Source organism: Chelonoidis abingdonii, chromosome 1, assembly GCF_003597395.2.
Source record: "Chelonoidis abingdonii isolate Lonesome George chromosome 1, CheloAbing_2.0, whole genome shotgun sequence".
In the NCBI taxonomy this organism is placed as follows: domain Eukaryota; kingdom Metazoa; phylum Chordata; order Testudines; family Testudinidae; genus Chelonoidis; species Chelonoidis abingdonii.
The window spans coordinates 159,019,219-159,034,291 of NC_133769.1; the positions used below are offsets into that span (position 1 = coordinate 159,019,219).

Genomic DNA, 15,073 nt, shown 5'->3' on the forward strand with positions numbered 1-15,073 from the left:
ATAGTCTCAGTCATAAGAAGTGAACAAAAATGGCAGATATCAGCCCTCTCTGTTGAAACTGCTAAGTACCTAGATTTGACACCATATTGTCCCTCACGGGCCACCTGTTATCTGCCTGCACCATGATCACATGCACAGAAAATGTACCCTTCCTCTAAGCCCCTAAATAGACATTCTTGTCTCTATCTCATCTCCTTGTGCCCTACAGGCGCATGTGTACGTTGCAGTACATACACAACTCACAGATGAGTGTGATTCTCCACTTGCATGCCCTTGCTTTCTGGCTAAGCAGAGACAACGACCAGGGTGCTGCCATGCCTATGAAATTGTGCATTGCCAACCTGATGCCCCTTCGCCCTGCCTCCCACGGGAAAGCACAAGAAGCTGTTCCAGTGGAATCACTAAGAAGAGTGCTACCAGCAGTAACCATAAAAGGAGCTATTAGCAACAGCTGACAGAACACTATCAGCATTTCCAGTACCCGGATGCTAGTCACCAGAACTAGAATCGCTGCCAGCATCCAAATCCATTAGTGCTGGAAGATGGGGGAAGGAAGGTAAGGAGCAAGGAAAAGGAATGGGCGGAGAGAAGACTGGGGAGAACCAAGGAAGGAAGAGGTGAAAGACCAGGGGGACTTCTGATGTCCCTGTAACAGTTCTCTCGCTTGGGGTAACTACATGATGTGGCAGGTCCCCTCATTCATTTCTATGGCATAGCACATCTTACAACCACACCAGGACCGGTGCACTCTAGGACCCTTCCAGTACCTACCCCATATTGTCTTGCACCGCTTCTGGGAGCAGGGGCTTTTGAGTAATTCCCAAACATGGGGCACTGAATTCACAGGAATGGGGTTCAGAGGACTGACTGAACAAGTGCCGTTGCAATTCTCATGGCAAGAGACCTTTTAAGACTACATCAGTTTAGCCAAATCTGAATGACAGACTTCATCCCAGGTGCTGCAACTGAATGGTACAGCCATCACCTGCAGAACACTTGGGACAGCTGCTGCAAGTGGACATGAGTAGCTGTACAGGTGAGAGAAGTTCACTGTATCCAAACCAATGGTTTGTTTGGAATGCCTGGTTTGCATAGAGAACGGGAGTACTTGTGGCACCTTAGAGATGAACAAATTTATTTGAGCACAAGCTATCGTGGGCTGTAGCCCATGAAAGCTTATGCTGAAATAAATTTGTTCGTCTCTAAGGTGTCACAAGTACTCCTGTTCTTTTTGCGAATACAGACTAACACGGTTGCTACTCTGAAACCTGTTTTGCATAGGGCAGACAGAGCCACAAAGGTAGCTTCCTACCCAGAGGAGGGATAGAGGAGAGCAGGACAAAATCCTCTGGCTTTTGGGAGTATACAAATAAAAGCTGAGGTATGACTTTTACTGCAGAAAATATACAATCCTTCCATTCCTTTCTCTCTCCTCTTTTTCCTCCCCTATTTCATTTTTTCACCCCAAAACCAAACAAATAATGCTAACAATCTTGGCTATAACTGCCCCAATCAACTCCATTCTCTGATCAATCTAATCCCAGACTTCCATTCATCCAACAAACCTAATCCCACGCCTAATGGATCAATGAAGTTACATTACATACACTTTGAAAAAAAGAAATGCTTTTCTCTCTTCAGCAAACTTCTGCAGCAAGCCCTGACATGAGGGCCAACTTCTGACTTGCTTTAAACCCTCTGCACACCCTCTTAAATCAGAGAATCTTTGTCCCCATTTTACAGATGGAAAAACTTAGAGAGAAAGCAAGTGACATGCCCACCATAACGCAGACCTAGGAACAGAAGGTAAGAGTCCAGACTCCCAGTTCTGTGCTCTAACCATTAATAACACTGCTTGCTTTGTCACATTGCTGTAGCTAAAACTGACATGGTACTTGTACAACAGCATTGTACTAGCATCACACGAGCTAAAACAGAGGTTGTACTTACATTTTTCCAAACCTATTTTCATGCAGAAATAACCGACAGGTTGTCAGACTGCAAACTAAACATTTGGCTTGCACGGCCCCCAGCAATAAACACAACTTTTCAACACCCACTGGTAATAAAAGAACACACCTGCCACCTGCAAGCAAAACCCTGCACCCCTCCCCCATTCAGGGAGACAAACAGTTAGCAGACCTCTGAAATCAGCACATTTTCCATGTTCCCGCGCTGCATGGAACACTCAGAAGCAACAGATAAAGAGAGTATTAAACCACCAGAGAGACAGAAAAATTATAAAGCATAGTGAAGGTCTAACTCCAGAGCCACTGATCCAGCAAATTCAAAGTTAAGGCTTCAAATCTCTTCCAAGATCCAGGGTCAGGGGACTATCAGTACGATCGGATTCATTTTTAAATTGGTGACTGAGAATTCCTCTCCCCTTCAGAATTTAAATTCAGAAGTAACAAGCCGACTAATACGGGGTTCACCATAAAGCACAATATTGGCAAATGGAAAGGAGTCATCAACCCGTCCGAGTGTGTGACCCAAAACTGGGAAAAGTGCAGAAATTAATAATGAAAGGCAGACAAAGCCTCATTTGCTGTATATATACACAGTACTACTGAAATGCATCCATCTCTGTGGAGGAAAACAGCCAGCAAGAAGGGCACTGGTGTGGAAAGTATTGGTCAAAGACAATGGGACAAACACGTGCTCTTTAAAACTTCCATGGCACTCCATGCAGGAGACAGGAGCTTGGCTGTAAAAGTCTCACCTGAAAAAACAACCCACGACAAAGTGCATGGGGCTCAATTTAGCTACATTTTTGGGGCATACTCACTGCAAGTTTCAGACACATCTATACACACCTCATTTTTATACCCCTCAGCCATTGCCTCAGACCGCCCTAATGGAGGGCTGTGAAGAAAAGACCTTTGGAGGTGGGGACGGGACATGGCCATCTTTACGGTACAGGGGAAAATGTGAGTGGGAGGGGGCAATCAGGTACTCTTACTGAACTCTTCCCTTAACAGAAAAACAAAGCAAAACTTAAAAGCAGTAAGAGAAAATACTTTAGCAGCATATAATTATCCCAGGGCACTCACTGCTGCAGGATGCTGTTGAAGCAAACAGCTTAGTAAAATTGTAATGAAGGATTAAATAATTGTATGAATGAGGACATTTGTAGTTATGCTAGCAAGGATGGAAAAAATTACAGGAGCCTTCAGCCTTCATGCCTCAGGGTGTAAACTGATCAACAGCCAATAGTCAGGAAGAAATTTCTCACCAAGAGTATAGGGTTACACAGTTACCCAGCGGCACAGTGGGTTTCTTCAGCCTCCTTTGTAATATGGCATTAGTATCTGTCAAAGGCAGGATACTGGACTACAGACAGCGTTGGTTTGTTCTGGTAAGACAAGGAGAAAGAACTGCAGAGATGGTCTGTTCTTGAACAAGAGTTCTGACTAGTTGGATCATTGGTCTATTTTGGTCTTACAATTCTGATGTTTCTCAATCATAAAGGGAAAGGGACGGCAATGCTCACGTCTCATCCAGCATGTGAGATTTAAAATGAAGCTGGCAGGAATTACTAAACTAAGAATGTTACCCAAAAGCCACTTGGCTTTGTCATCCGAGAGCTGGAAACAGTTTAAGCTTGATACCCAAAATAGCATTTCTATACATAATAATGACACAGTTATAAGGTCTGATATCTCACATCCTACCAGGGCTAGAAACAAAAGCCTTATACACTAATAGGAATGAGTAATCCCCTGTTCATCTCACTGGTATAAAACAACTGCTTCTATATCTGATGAGTTATGAGATCTTAGACCTCAAATGTGCCACTAGTCTAGGGTTGAATATCACCCACCCTAGGCCTCAAGGTAGAATAATTTTGGGGAAAATTAAAAAAAAAACAGTTTTATAAATGGCATTTCTGAAGCAGCTCAGAGGTTGGACTGCTAGAATAAATCCCAGGGAAAATGGATTAGCAGGCAGAGTACACAAAACAATTTATTTCCACTGTATGTGAATAAAAACACATAATTCTTGAATTGCTAAATTCTGCGGAATGAAGACAAGCAACTGTACATTCATACAGTATCACTGAAAACGCAGCCACCATTGAAGAGCAGACATGCAGCCCTCTTATTGATAGCCCACTGCATGACAATGGGGAGGGAAATTTCAGCTAGGAGCACTGAGGATTTAAATATTGTGAGTTATGTGAGTGGAGAGGGAAAAAAGTTATTTTTAAAGCCACTTGTATGACAAACGAGTCTGACCTAGGATCCTGTGTGCTAATTTCAAGCAGTGGCAATTTTTTTATGGTCAAGTTAACTACTGAAAAATTCAGGGTTTACTACAAACTCTGAGAAGCCCCATATATTCTCACCCAGCCTCTCACACAAAAGACACATGGCCTAGTGGCCCACATACAGGACTGGGAGTCAGGAATTTCCGGTGTTCTAGCTCTTCCAGTGACTTGCTGTGACACCCTGACCAGATCACTTCACCTCTCTGGGCCTGAATTTCCTCATGTGTAAAACAGGGATTATTTTTTGCCTTGCAGGGGGGTAGTTAATGTTTGTACAGCACTATATACTGTAAAAGCTGTGTTATTTGGCCCTGTACCAACCGGAAAGCTCCATAAAGCAGCATTTCTAATCTTCACAGAAAGTCTGGTTTATAGTCCGGTTGGTGTGGGGCCAGCAGGCTCCCTACCTGGCATGTCCCTGCTGCTCCTAGGCAGAGGAATGGCCACAAGGGGTTCGGAGTGCGGGAGGGGGCGTGGGACTGCGGCGCAGGCTCTGCGAGGGAATTTGGGTGCGGGAGGGGAAGGGAGTTGAGGCTTGAGACAGGTTTTGAGGTGCCAGATCTGGGGGGTGCTCACTTTGGGCAGCTTCCCGCAAGCAACAACTTGTCCCGGCTGCTTCTAAGCGGAGGCGCAGCAGGTGGCTCTGCGTGCTGCCTTTGCCCACAGCCGCTTCCCCTGCAGCTCCCATTGGCTGCAGTTCCCGGCCAATGGGAGCTGCTGAGCCAGCGCTCAGGCCAGGGTGGGTGCAGCGCACAGAGCCACCTGCCATGCCTCCACCAAGGAACAGCAGGGACACGTTGCCGCTTGTGGGGAGCCACCCAAGGTGAACCAATACCCCCCAGATCAGCACCCTGAAACCTGTCCCAAGCCCCCTCCCACACCCAAACTCCTTCCTTCTTAGTTAACCAGCATTCATCACTCACTAGTACCCCCCCATTTCCCAACATGCCGGGTAAAAAAGCTTTTACTGTAACTGCTAATTGCTTTTACAAGATTTTCTTAAACAAACAAAAGCAGCATTTCTCCTGTCCTTGCCTGTTTACCAACTAGAATTTTTAATATAAAAGGTAATTCAATCAGTACAACGCATATTACATAAAAAAAAATCCTAGTGATTTCTGCTAATAGGCTCAAAATAGGCTAAAGAATAGTTACAAATCAGATGGGAAATCTGTTCCCTTTACTTTTTGATGACATGCAGTAGGACTTGGGGGATTCCATTCCAATCAGAAAGCTGGAGACTTTCAAAGCTGTTTCAATTTCTAGTGTGTGTGTCTATGTGTGATGTTAAATTTACCTGTAATATATCTAAAAAACTCAGAATTTATCTTACAGCAACTTTGAATGTCCCTGCTTTCTTGTGCAATGAAATGAGAGGTGAATTGCCCGAGTCCTATTCCATGTCATTAGGCTAGAATTCATGCTGGAGAGTATCAATGCAATAGCAACTTCTAGCGACTGTCCATTCACACTTATGGAGACAGTGAAATTGTGACAGGTATTTTTAAAAACTGTTCTGAACATTTAATTTGTGTATGGAAGCCTGTATATACAGTCACACATGCCATTCCTCAGATATACATTGCTTTATATTATATATATATATAAATATTTATTTATTTATTTATTTTACTGTGGTATCTAGATAACAAATATTGAACTATGTAAGATGCTATAACTAATCACCTTATACTGTGAGGTTATGAATGCCTCCTGCCAGGTCCAAGTGCCTTCAACTCTCATTGACCTTGTTAGAAATAAGCATTCAGAAGCCTACAAAAATAATATGGAGGGAGGGGGGGAAATCTCACCCAAGAAAAATACAATAGGCCAAGCTGACTCATTCTCAGTGTAACTCCACTGAAGTGGTTAGTTATACCCAGGGACTGATTTGGCCTCCTGAGTTTACCTGCATGCTCCTTTAAAGACATTCTCAGACCATGAAGTCCACTGACACTTTTGTTTTAGATCAACAATTCTGAACCTGCCCCCACAGGCACACGGGTTATGCAGCAGTAGCAGGTATTGTATCAGTCAGCCAGCCTGCCTGACTTTTACAAGCCAGGTTGCATAATGCATACTGTCTACTTCTCACCAGAGGTCTCTGCTTCCGCTTGCAAAATGTTCAGTCCAAAAAGTCAAACAGGGCTGGAAATGACTTAGTAGAATCCACATGCCCCATTAAAGATGTCAGAAACCTTTCACAAGGCACTGTGATGTCTAATGAATGATTTAGCCAAGTCAAATGACTGAAGATTCACCTATTTAAAAAAAATGCACCTGTTAAAAAAGTTTCACACTGTAAAATGGTTGAAGGAGGAGGGGGAAGGAATATGCTCCCCTGTCCCCAGCCCAAGAGGGGAGCATAGAGCAACAGATCTGCTGGTGGGTAGTATCGTTCAGAAAAGCCAGTGCTGCAGGTTGAGTAAGTTCTCCAAGGGGACTAATTGGGGGGAAGGTTGCTCAACGTGGCATCATCATCCCCCCTTAGCCTGTGGGAGCTCTCTGAGCAAGTCAAAACCATGGAGGTCAGCATGAAATTGTACCAGTTCCCCAGTCATGCTCTGGAAGCCCAACGCCTTATCATGAAAGTAGCCCAGAAGGCCACAGTACCAGTACTTCGTGAAGAGCTAGAAGAAAGTTGGGAGAGAGACAGAGACTTGTGGAGACGCAGACTCACCACACACATGGCCCATGGAGGAGCTCCCAAAAGTTGTGGAGATGGGTTGGGTTTGAGGGGCTCAAACTTCTGCTGTAACTGAGAGCAGAATTTGATCCCTGTCTTGTCTGTCTCTGTTAAGCACTAAGCAGTTCATAGTGCCATGTAAACAACAACACTCAGCTTACTAACAGTAAAAGAATTTCAAAGTACTAGGAACAGAGTTTTCTAATCACTTTTTTAAAAATATAATAGTATCCCCTTTAAAAAAAATACTAACCTCTACTTGACTGGGGGTGATGGGGCATATTATTTAATCTTTATAGATATTACAGTAGGGCCCCAAATATGCTAGACACTTTACGAAAATATAGGTGATGCTGAATCTGCTACAACATAAGGCAGCTCTCAATGGGTTGCTCTGCAGCCCAGAGTGACCAGAGTATATAGCATTCCAGCTATCCTTCAAGCCGCCTCTCCCATCCTATGTGTGGGGCTGTGCAGGAAGGGGGACCCACAGCTACTGTCAGGAGGTATTTCTCTGGAACCAGCTAAGTTGGCTTTGCAGCCTCTTTGTTACTGAACAGAATAGGGCTGCAGGACTCAGGCCTGTGTAAAGAAATATATTCAAGTATAAGGAAAAAAAAATATAACTGCAGAATTAAGGTTGCAAGATCAGGGAATAAAAAAATTAGATTCCAAGCATTCAAGTAGTTCCTGCAACCTTAACTCAGCCCTCCCATATATTAATAGTCTGCACTAATACCATAACATTAAGGTTCACATTTAACAAGGGAAAGAGGGAGAGGGCTGGGAATTGGCCAAAATTTTTAAATTTGGGTTCTTGCACCTTAATCTGCATTTAGGGACTTGAGTAAAAGTGGCTTGATTTCCAGAAGAGCTGAGCTCCCCCAGCATCTCATAGTATCTGCTCCTTTGAATACCAGGCTACATTTATTTCAGTCCCTTTGGCCTGGTCTACACTGCGGGCGGGTGGGGGTGGGGGGAGGAATCGATTTAAGATACGCAACTTCAGCTATGAGAATAGCGCAGCTGAAGTCGACATATCTTAGATCGATTTACTTCACGTTCTCGCGGTAGAGGATCGACGGCCGCTGCTCCCCCGTCAACTCCGCTTCCGCCTCTCATCCTGGTGGAGTTCCAGAGTCAACAGGGAGCACATTCGTGGATCCATTTATCGTGTCATCGATCCCCGATAGATCGATCACTACCCGCCGATCCGGCAGGTAGCATAGACATACCCTTAGTGTGCATTTAGATGCCTAAACTGAGTTTAGGCCATAAGTACACAACAGTAATACTGGCTGATTTAATACTGCAGGAGCGATCTTAGTTTTCAGACTGTCCTGATTTCTGGGCATGGAACTTTGGACTACAAGGTACTTAGGTGCTTATGTCTGTGGGTTGGGTGCCCACATCCTAATTATGGCTATACTCTGATCCACAAAACTGCTGCTGAACGCTCCTGCCTGCCTCTGGGCATGCACACTGCTGCCTCCCTCAAGGTGTCCGGACACCTGTCTCCCACCTAAACCCCAGAGTGATTCACAAATCAGGGGAAGACAAGCATTTGGCCAACTAAATTACATGGGGGTGCAATCCAGGAGGAGGCAGCGGCAGCAGCAGCAACCACCTTATAACTTTTAGTCCATCACTACAGCACTTGCCTAGAATATGGAAGACTCAAGTACAATTCTCCCCTCTCTGTCAGCAGGGGAGAAGAGATGGGGAAGACTCATCTTCAAATCCTAAGAGAGAGCTCTAACCACTGGGATCTGAGATAGTCTGATCCGAGGCTCCCTCAATCTCTCCTGTTGAAGCTGCTGTACTCTGGATAAATAATGAAAGAATGAGTGGAGCCGGGACACTGGAGCCAGAGTCTCCCACCTTTGTGCCCTAACCACTGGACTACAGACCCATTCCCATTTTCTCTCTGTCTAGTCCAATGACTATTTAAGTATTCATTCACAGTGGAACAGTCACTGAGCCAGAGACAGCACGCACGGGAATGACTCTGGAGTCCAGTGTTTAGGGTAAGTTTGAAGATTCAAAGTTGAGCTGTTTTGAGTTTTACACACCCACATAAAAATGGTTTGTTTTTACCCTCTCCTAAATCCAAAACACTGGATGGGATTTTGCTCAAACTTCATTAAAAAACAAACAAACAAAAAATCTTCCAAGAATTTCAGCCCAAAAGGTAAAAAGTTCCCACAAAAAACACAGGAGTAAGAAAACAATGCATTAGAGTAATTTATACTAGTATACCAATATCCTTAACACCAGTGCAAACATTTCTCTCCTAATGCCGGTTCAGCCTAGAAAGCTGATCAACTGACCAGTCAACTGACTTATTATCTGACCATGATCAAATATTCCAGAAAGAATGCCCTGATGTAGGCCCAACGTACCTTTTTGATTGCCATCTGTTAGCAAGCCTACTTAAAAGTCTTGATCACTTACTTTACTACATGCTAATGCCACCTGTTGGGGGGGAAAGGGCAAAGTAATTAAAAGTTGAGCCTCTTGATTGACTAGAATCTTCTAGAACCAATATTGTATGTATCTCTATCCTTATGTGTAAAACAGGCCATCAATATACATGACAATTTACAACACACGAAGCACAGCCATTAAGCTACTTGAATGTCTACCAAGAAAAAGTGGAAAAAGTCATTTTAAAATCTTTTTAGTTGCTCTGTGTTTGTTCTATTTAATTTCAATTTTTTCCTTTTGTAACTATTCAATCTTGAGTAACGTTCACATTTAAATGCTAATCTAACATTGCTAAAAAAAGGTAATAATAATTATTCCTTCATTTTTTATAACTTCATTTCATTGTTTTGCATTTTTCTGAGTTAAAACATCTCAGTTAAGTAACTTGGTTTTTGCAATTACATATAAGTATCTAAGGTTAAGCCTATTTGAGACCATAAAGCCTTATCTGTTTTTGGTACTGTTGTTACTATTTTAATAAATTAGTGCTATAAAATATGTCTATATCTGACAGTATTTGACAATATTTGACCAGTCAATTGGCAAATTATTTTTGGACCTGTCAAATGCCCAACCCTGGTCCTATCTACGCTGATACTACTTTGCAATCTTAGCTACAGCAAGATTCTATCAGTATCACTAGAAAAGTGATAGCTTGCAAGAGCTATTCATCTAAAGAACTCAAGATGCTTTGCAAGAACTAATTTACTCTTACAAAACCCCTGCTCAAGTAGGAAGGTAAATATTATCCTCTTTTTACAGATGGGAAAACAGAAGCACAGAGAAAGTAGGGCCCAAATTTGCAAAATTATCAATTTTAGGTGCTCAGCTTGAGACAATTTGGGCCTTGTTTTCAAAAGCACTGGGCATCTGCAATGCCAGCTGAAGTTAGTGAGAACTGTGGTGGCTCAGACTTTTTGAAAAAATTAGGCTCCACAGCTAGCATCCATGAAGAGACTTAGCCATTGCAACACTGAGTGTCCTGGTGCCTAACTTTTAAGCACCAGGAAAATCACAGGAACAACATTCAGGGCTGGTCTACACTACGGGGGAAAATCGATCTCAGATACGCAACTTCAGCTCGTGAATAATGTAGCTGAAGTCGAAGTATCTAAGATCGAATTACTCACCGTCCTCACGGTGTGGGATCGATGTCCGTAGCTCCCCCTGTCGATTCCGCAACTCTGTTGGGCTTGGTGGAGTTCCGGAATCGATATAAGCGCACTCAGGGATCGATATATTACGTCTAGATGAGACGCGATATATCGATACCCGAGCAATCGATTGCTACCTGCCGATACGGCGGGTAGTGAAGATGTAGCCTCAGAGCCACAAAGCCAAGCTAAGCACCCAGGCTCACTACACAGTGAATGTGGAGAGACACGCACCACACAATGGGATCAACAAAAGCCAGGACACTAGGTGCTGAACTGCCTAAACTATCTAATTGGAGATGCTCATGATAGGGGTGTGTGATAAACCTGCCTCTCTCTGAGATAGGCACCTCCCAGATGGATGCCGTAACCACTGGACTGCAGAGTCATTCTCCCCTCTCCTTCTGGCTGGGAGAGTCAGTCATTGGCCCAGACAGTGAGAGAATGGCTCTGCAGTCCAGTAGTTAGAGCACCCATGTGGGAGATGGAAGACCCTGTGTCTCCAATCACTCTCATTATTTATCTGCAGTGGAACAGCTTCAAAATGAGAGACTGAGGGAGCCCCACAACAGAATATCCCAGAGCACCTCTCCTGAGATGAGGAGACCCCTGTTCAAATCCTGTTACCCCCTCTAGCGGAGAGGTGGGAATTGAACCTGAGTCTCCCACATCCCAGGCAAGTGCTCTAAGCCAGTGGTCCCCAATGCAGTGCCTGTGGGTGCCATGGGGCCCGTTGGGGCATCTATGTGCGCCCACCTACTGACAAGGGAGCGCCCCGCCGCCGAGGAGCACAGCCGCTGGACAAGCAGATGCCGGAATGACATTGAGAAGCGGCAACATCAAGAAGCATCGCCACAAAATGCCACCGAGAAGCAGTGGCATCAAGAGGTGGCATCGCCAAAATGCTGCCGAGAAGCAGCGGAATTTTGGCAGTGATGCTTCTTGGTAGCAATGCGTCTTGGCGTTGCCACTTCTCAGTGGTATTTCGGCAGCTGCTTGTCTGGCGGCCATGTTCCTCGGTGGGCGCCCGCCACACTGAAAGGTTGGGGACCACTGCTCTAAGTACTGGGCTAAAAGTTAGGAGGAGGACGGCAGTGCCACCTCCTCCTTCTCCAGTCTGTTTTTAAATGGGCCCCAATCCATCAGGTGGCCTCTGAGCATGCCTGCTAGATTAGGCCCCACAGGCAACTTAGGCAGCTGAATGCCTGTATTCTCCTGTATGAGAGGGGTAGCCATCTTAGTCTGGATCTGTAAAAAGCGACAAAGAGTCCTGTGGCACCTTACAGACTAACAGATGCATTGGACCATAAGCTTTCATGGGTAAATACCCACTTCGTCAGACGCATGCTTTCACCCACGAAAGCTTATGCTCCAATACATCTGTTAGTCTATAAGGTGCCACAGGACTCTGTCGCTCTATTCTCCTGGTCTATGAAACATTTGGGTGTTTAGGCAGGAGACAGCGCCTGGACACCTACAGAGAGGCACCAATGCACATGCCCAGAGGCAGAAACATAGGCTCTGGGAAAAAACTTAGGCACCGAGCGAGCTTAGGCACCTAAGAGTTAATCAGCAGTTTTGTAGACTTAGGCACATAAGTACTTTGTGGATCCCTCCCAAAGTGCCTCAAATTAGGCACCCAGTGTTGCTAGCCACTACTAAAAAGGTCTACCCAGTTGGTTTTCATAAGTATACAGACTGAGTCAGTGTCAGAGCAAAGAATGAAAACCAGCAGTGCTGACTCCTAGTGCTCAGCTCTTGTCAGTAGGCAGCACTCCCATCCTATATGCTGGTTTGGGCTGCAAAATGAAAACTGACAGCTGCTTGAGAACAAGACACAGAGCAGAAATGTCCACATCTTAGAGAATCCCAGTATGATCAGGGCCTACAGGTACTGGGTAAAATCCTAGGTTCAAAAAAGTCAATGGCAAAACCCCACTGATGTCAGTAGGGTCAGGATTTTACCCGTTGGGTATTGATAGGGCCAGACAGTAAGGTGCTTTGTGTGAAGGTCAGTTTTAGAGTAACACTTAAAGAAACTTCCTAGAGTGGGGAGTAAGAGGCACCAACAAATAAACTTGAATGGACATAAACATCAAGAATTTTAGGGGGACCAGAATGGGAATCAAGGGACTTGGCATCTATTTCCTGTTCTGCCACTGACACGCTGTGTGATCTTCGACCCCCTTTTTTCCCCCATCTCTGTACATCAGTTTCCCTATCCAAAAATTCCTGATGGCAGCAGGTACATAGTCCTCTGGGTTGGCAACTAAAATGAGGTCTTTTCTCTTAGAACTTTACAATCCACCACTTTGGAGTATGGACATCTCATTCATTCATGTATAGTCATCACAAACGGAAGCGATACGAGGGGCCTGCTGTTCACATCCAAAAATCATGCACAAGAGCTTTCATACACTGGAAACAAAGCTATCCTTGTTTCAGTTGAATATTCATTGTTAAAGCGACCCCAGAATAGTTAGCATGCAGCCTCATATAATAAGCAGAGTCGTCATCTTAACTGCCATTCCATGTAATGGAGAATAATCAATACATGGCTTTCTTAGGAGTACAGGAAAGTGCATTGCACACTTTCCACTTTCAGAAGAATGGGGTCTTATCACAAGTTATATGGGCTCAGATTAATTATGTTTCACCATTTATGATATGTGGCTCTGATCAGTTCTATACATCCCATGTCCTACTCAATCTATCATATTTTCCTTGATCATTTAAAATGCTGGGTAGTGTTCTAAAAAATACCAACCGCAAATGTAAGCCCAAATGAACTTTGTGGTGTTTAAAATCCAAACACTAACTTTGCAAACAGCACATCTCTCATCTGTTTTCCAAGCACCCCCCTATACTTCGGGTGTCTGAAATCCAGAGCTGGAGCTCAATTTTGCAACTTAAGCCTATCTCCAGAAGAGCTGCTGGAAATAAAGTTTAAAGAATCTCATCAGCCCTGCTGCAACTGCATGTTTCAAGGTTTCTTTTAGACGATGAGTACTTGGGCCAGAAAGAGAGGCAACACTGGAATTACTGGTCCCCCTCAGAAGTAGCTGCCTTTCCTCTGGGGCAGTAATTCTTCCCACACACCCTGCAGCCCAGAGGCATCTAAACAGTAACTCCTTGGGATACGTGTGCAGGATCTTCACACAGTCCCAGTTTGGGTTTGTAAAACCCCCCCCAGAGCCACAAGCACCCCATTAACGGAGAGGAAAGCCCCACGCAGAAGCCCTACCGATGCACTAAAACCAATCCTCCCCTCCCCCAACTCTCAGTTTAATGCATTTCAAACTCCCAGCAATTCGTGATTAAAGGAACAAAAGTTGTCTGGACAGAGGCATGGCGGAAAAGGGGGCGGGAAGAGGGATCCAGGGCCTTAGGGTGGGGGTGGGGGGAGTGCCCCAAGGGCTGGAGAAGGAGCAGTAGGCGGTACTCACACATCGAAGTGCAGATGGAGGAGGTAGTGGTGCAGCTCAGACATCAGCCAGGAGGAGGGTCCCGTTCACACAGCAGCAACAAAGAGCCACACTCCAGCCCCCTCCCCCAACACCAGCAGCTGCTGCTTTGCTGCCGCTGCAGAGCCCGGGGTCCCTCCCTAGCCCTGGCAGCAGCAGGCACCGTCTTACCCAGGTGGCACGGGCAGGCGGGTGGCCTGGCTCCGGCTCCCCACCCCGCGGGGAGACTCGCCTAGCACCTACCCACCCTGCCAGCACCCACCACGGCCAAACGGGCAGGTGCAGCCACCTGCCCAGCAGGGCCAAGCTGCAGGGGGTCGGGGGTCGGCAGCTCCCCGGGGAGCAGTGGGGAGGGAGGGGGCGGGAGAACCTAGTCCAGCCCCCGCCCCACGCTCCTTCTCTCGCCACCTTTCCCCGCGCTCGCCCGCTCCCTTTTCCCCTCGCAGCGGTGGCTGCTGCTCCCCAGGAGAGACGTGGCAGTGAGGGCTGATGCTCTCATCACAGGGCGACAGCAGCGGCCAGCCCAGGAAGGGAAAAGGGGGGTGGCGGCCAGGGAGAGGAGCCATGTTGGTAGTGGCAACGCCTGCTGTGGGGCGGTGCCCCCCCTCCCTTAGGCGCTAAGGACTGGGCTTTGGTGCCCGCTCTGTCCCCGCTCCCGCTCCCCCGAGTAGGGGGACCGGGAAAGCCACAGCGGGAGCTCAGCTCTCACTTGGGGAGAGACGGATTCCCAGCCCTCCTCCTTGAGAAGAGCCTCCCAAAGGCAGCTGATCTCTAGGAACTGAAAACTGGACGCTGATTTTTTTTTAAACAAACTTTGTGTTGCTCAGTCGCTGCCCTGGCCCTCCACAGCCACCCACTGCAGCCAAGACTCGCTTTCAGGATCTACGACAGGGGTCGGCAACCTTTCAGAAGTGCTGTGCCGAGTCTTCATTTATTCACTCCAATTTAAGGTTTCGCATGCCGGTAATACATTTTAACGTTTTTAGACGGTCTCTTTCTTATAAGTCTATAT

General features: G+C 45.9%; 1 protein-coding gene across 3 annotated transcripts in view; it reads right to left on the reverse strand.

Moving 5' to 3' along the window:
* Positions 1-14,560, reverse strand: part of TMEM39A (transmembrane protein 39A) — a 34,367-nt gene extending 19,807 nt beyond the window's left edge. Inside the window, exon 1 of one of the 3 annotated variants that reach the window (XM_075072032.1) lies at positions 14,044-14,559. The gene's annotated coding sequence lies outside the window, so the exon portion shown is untranslated. Of the gene's footprint in view, positions 1-3,235; positions 3,406-14,043 lie in introns of those variants that run through there. The other 2 variants (XM_075072036.1, XM_075072044.1) reach the window with 2 other exon arrangements.
* Positions 14,561-15,073: the final 513 nt, after the last annotated feature.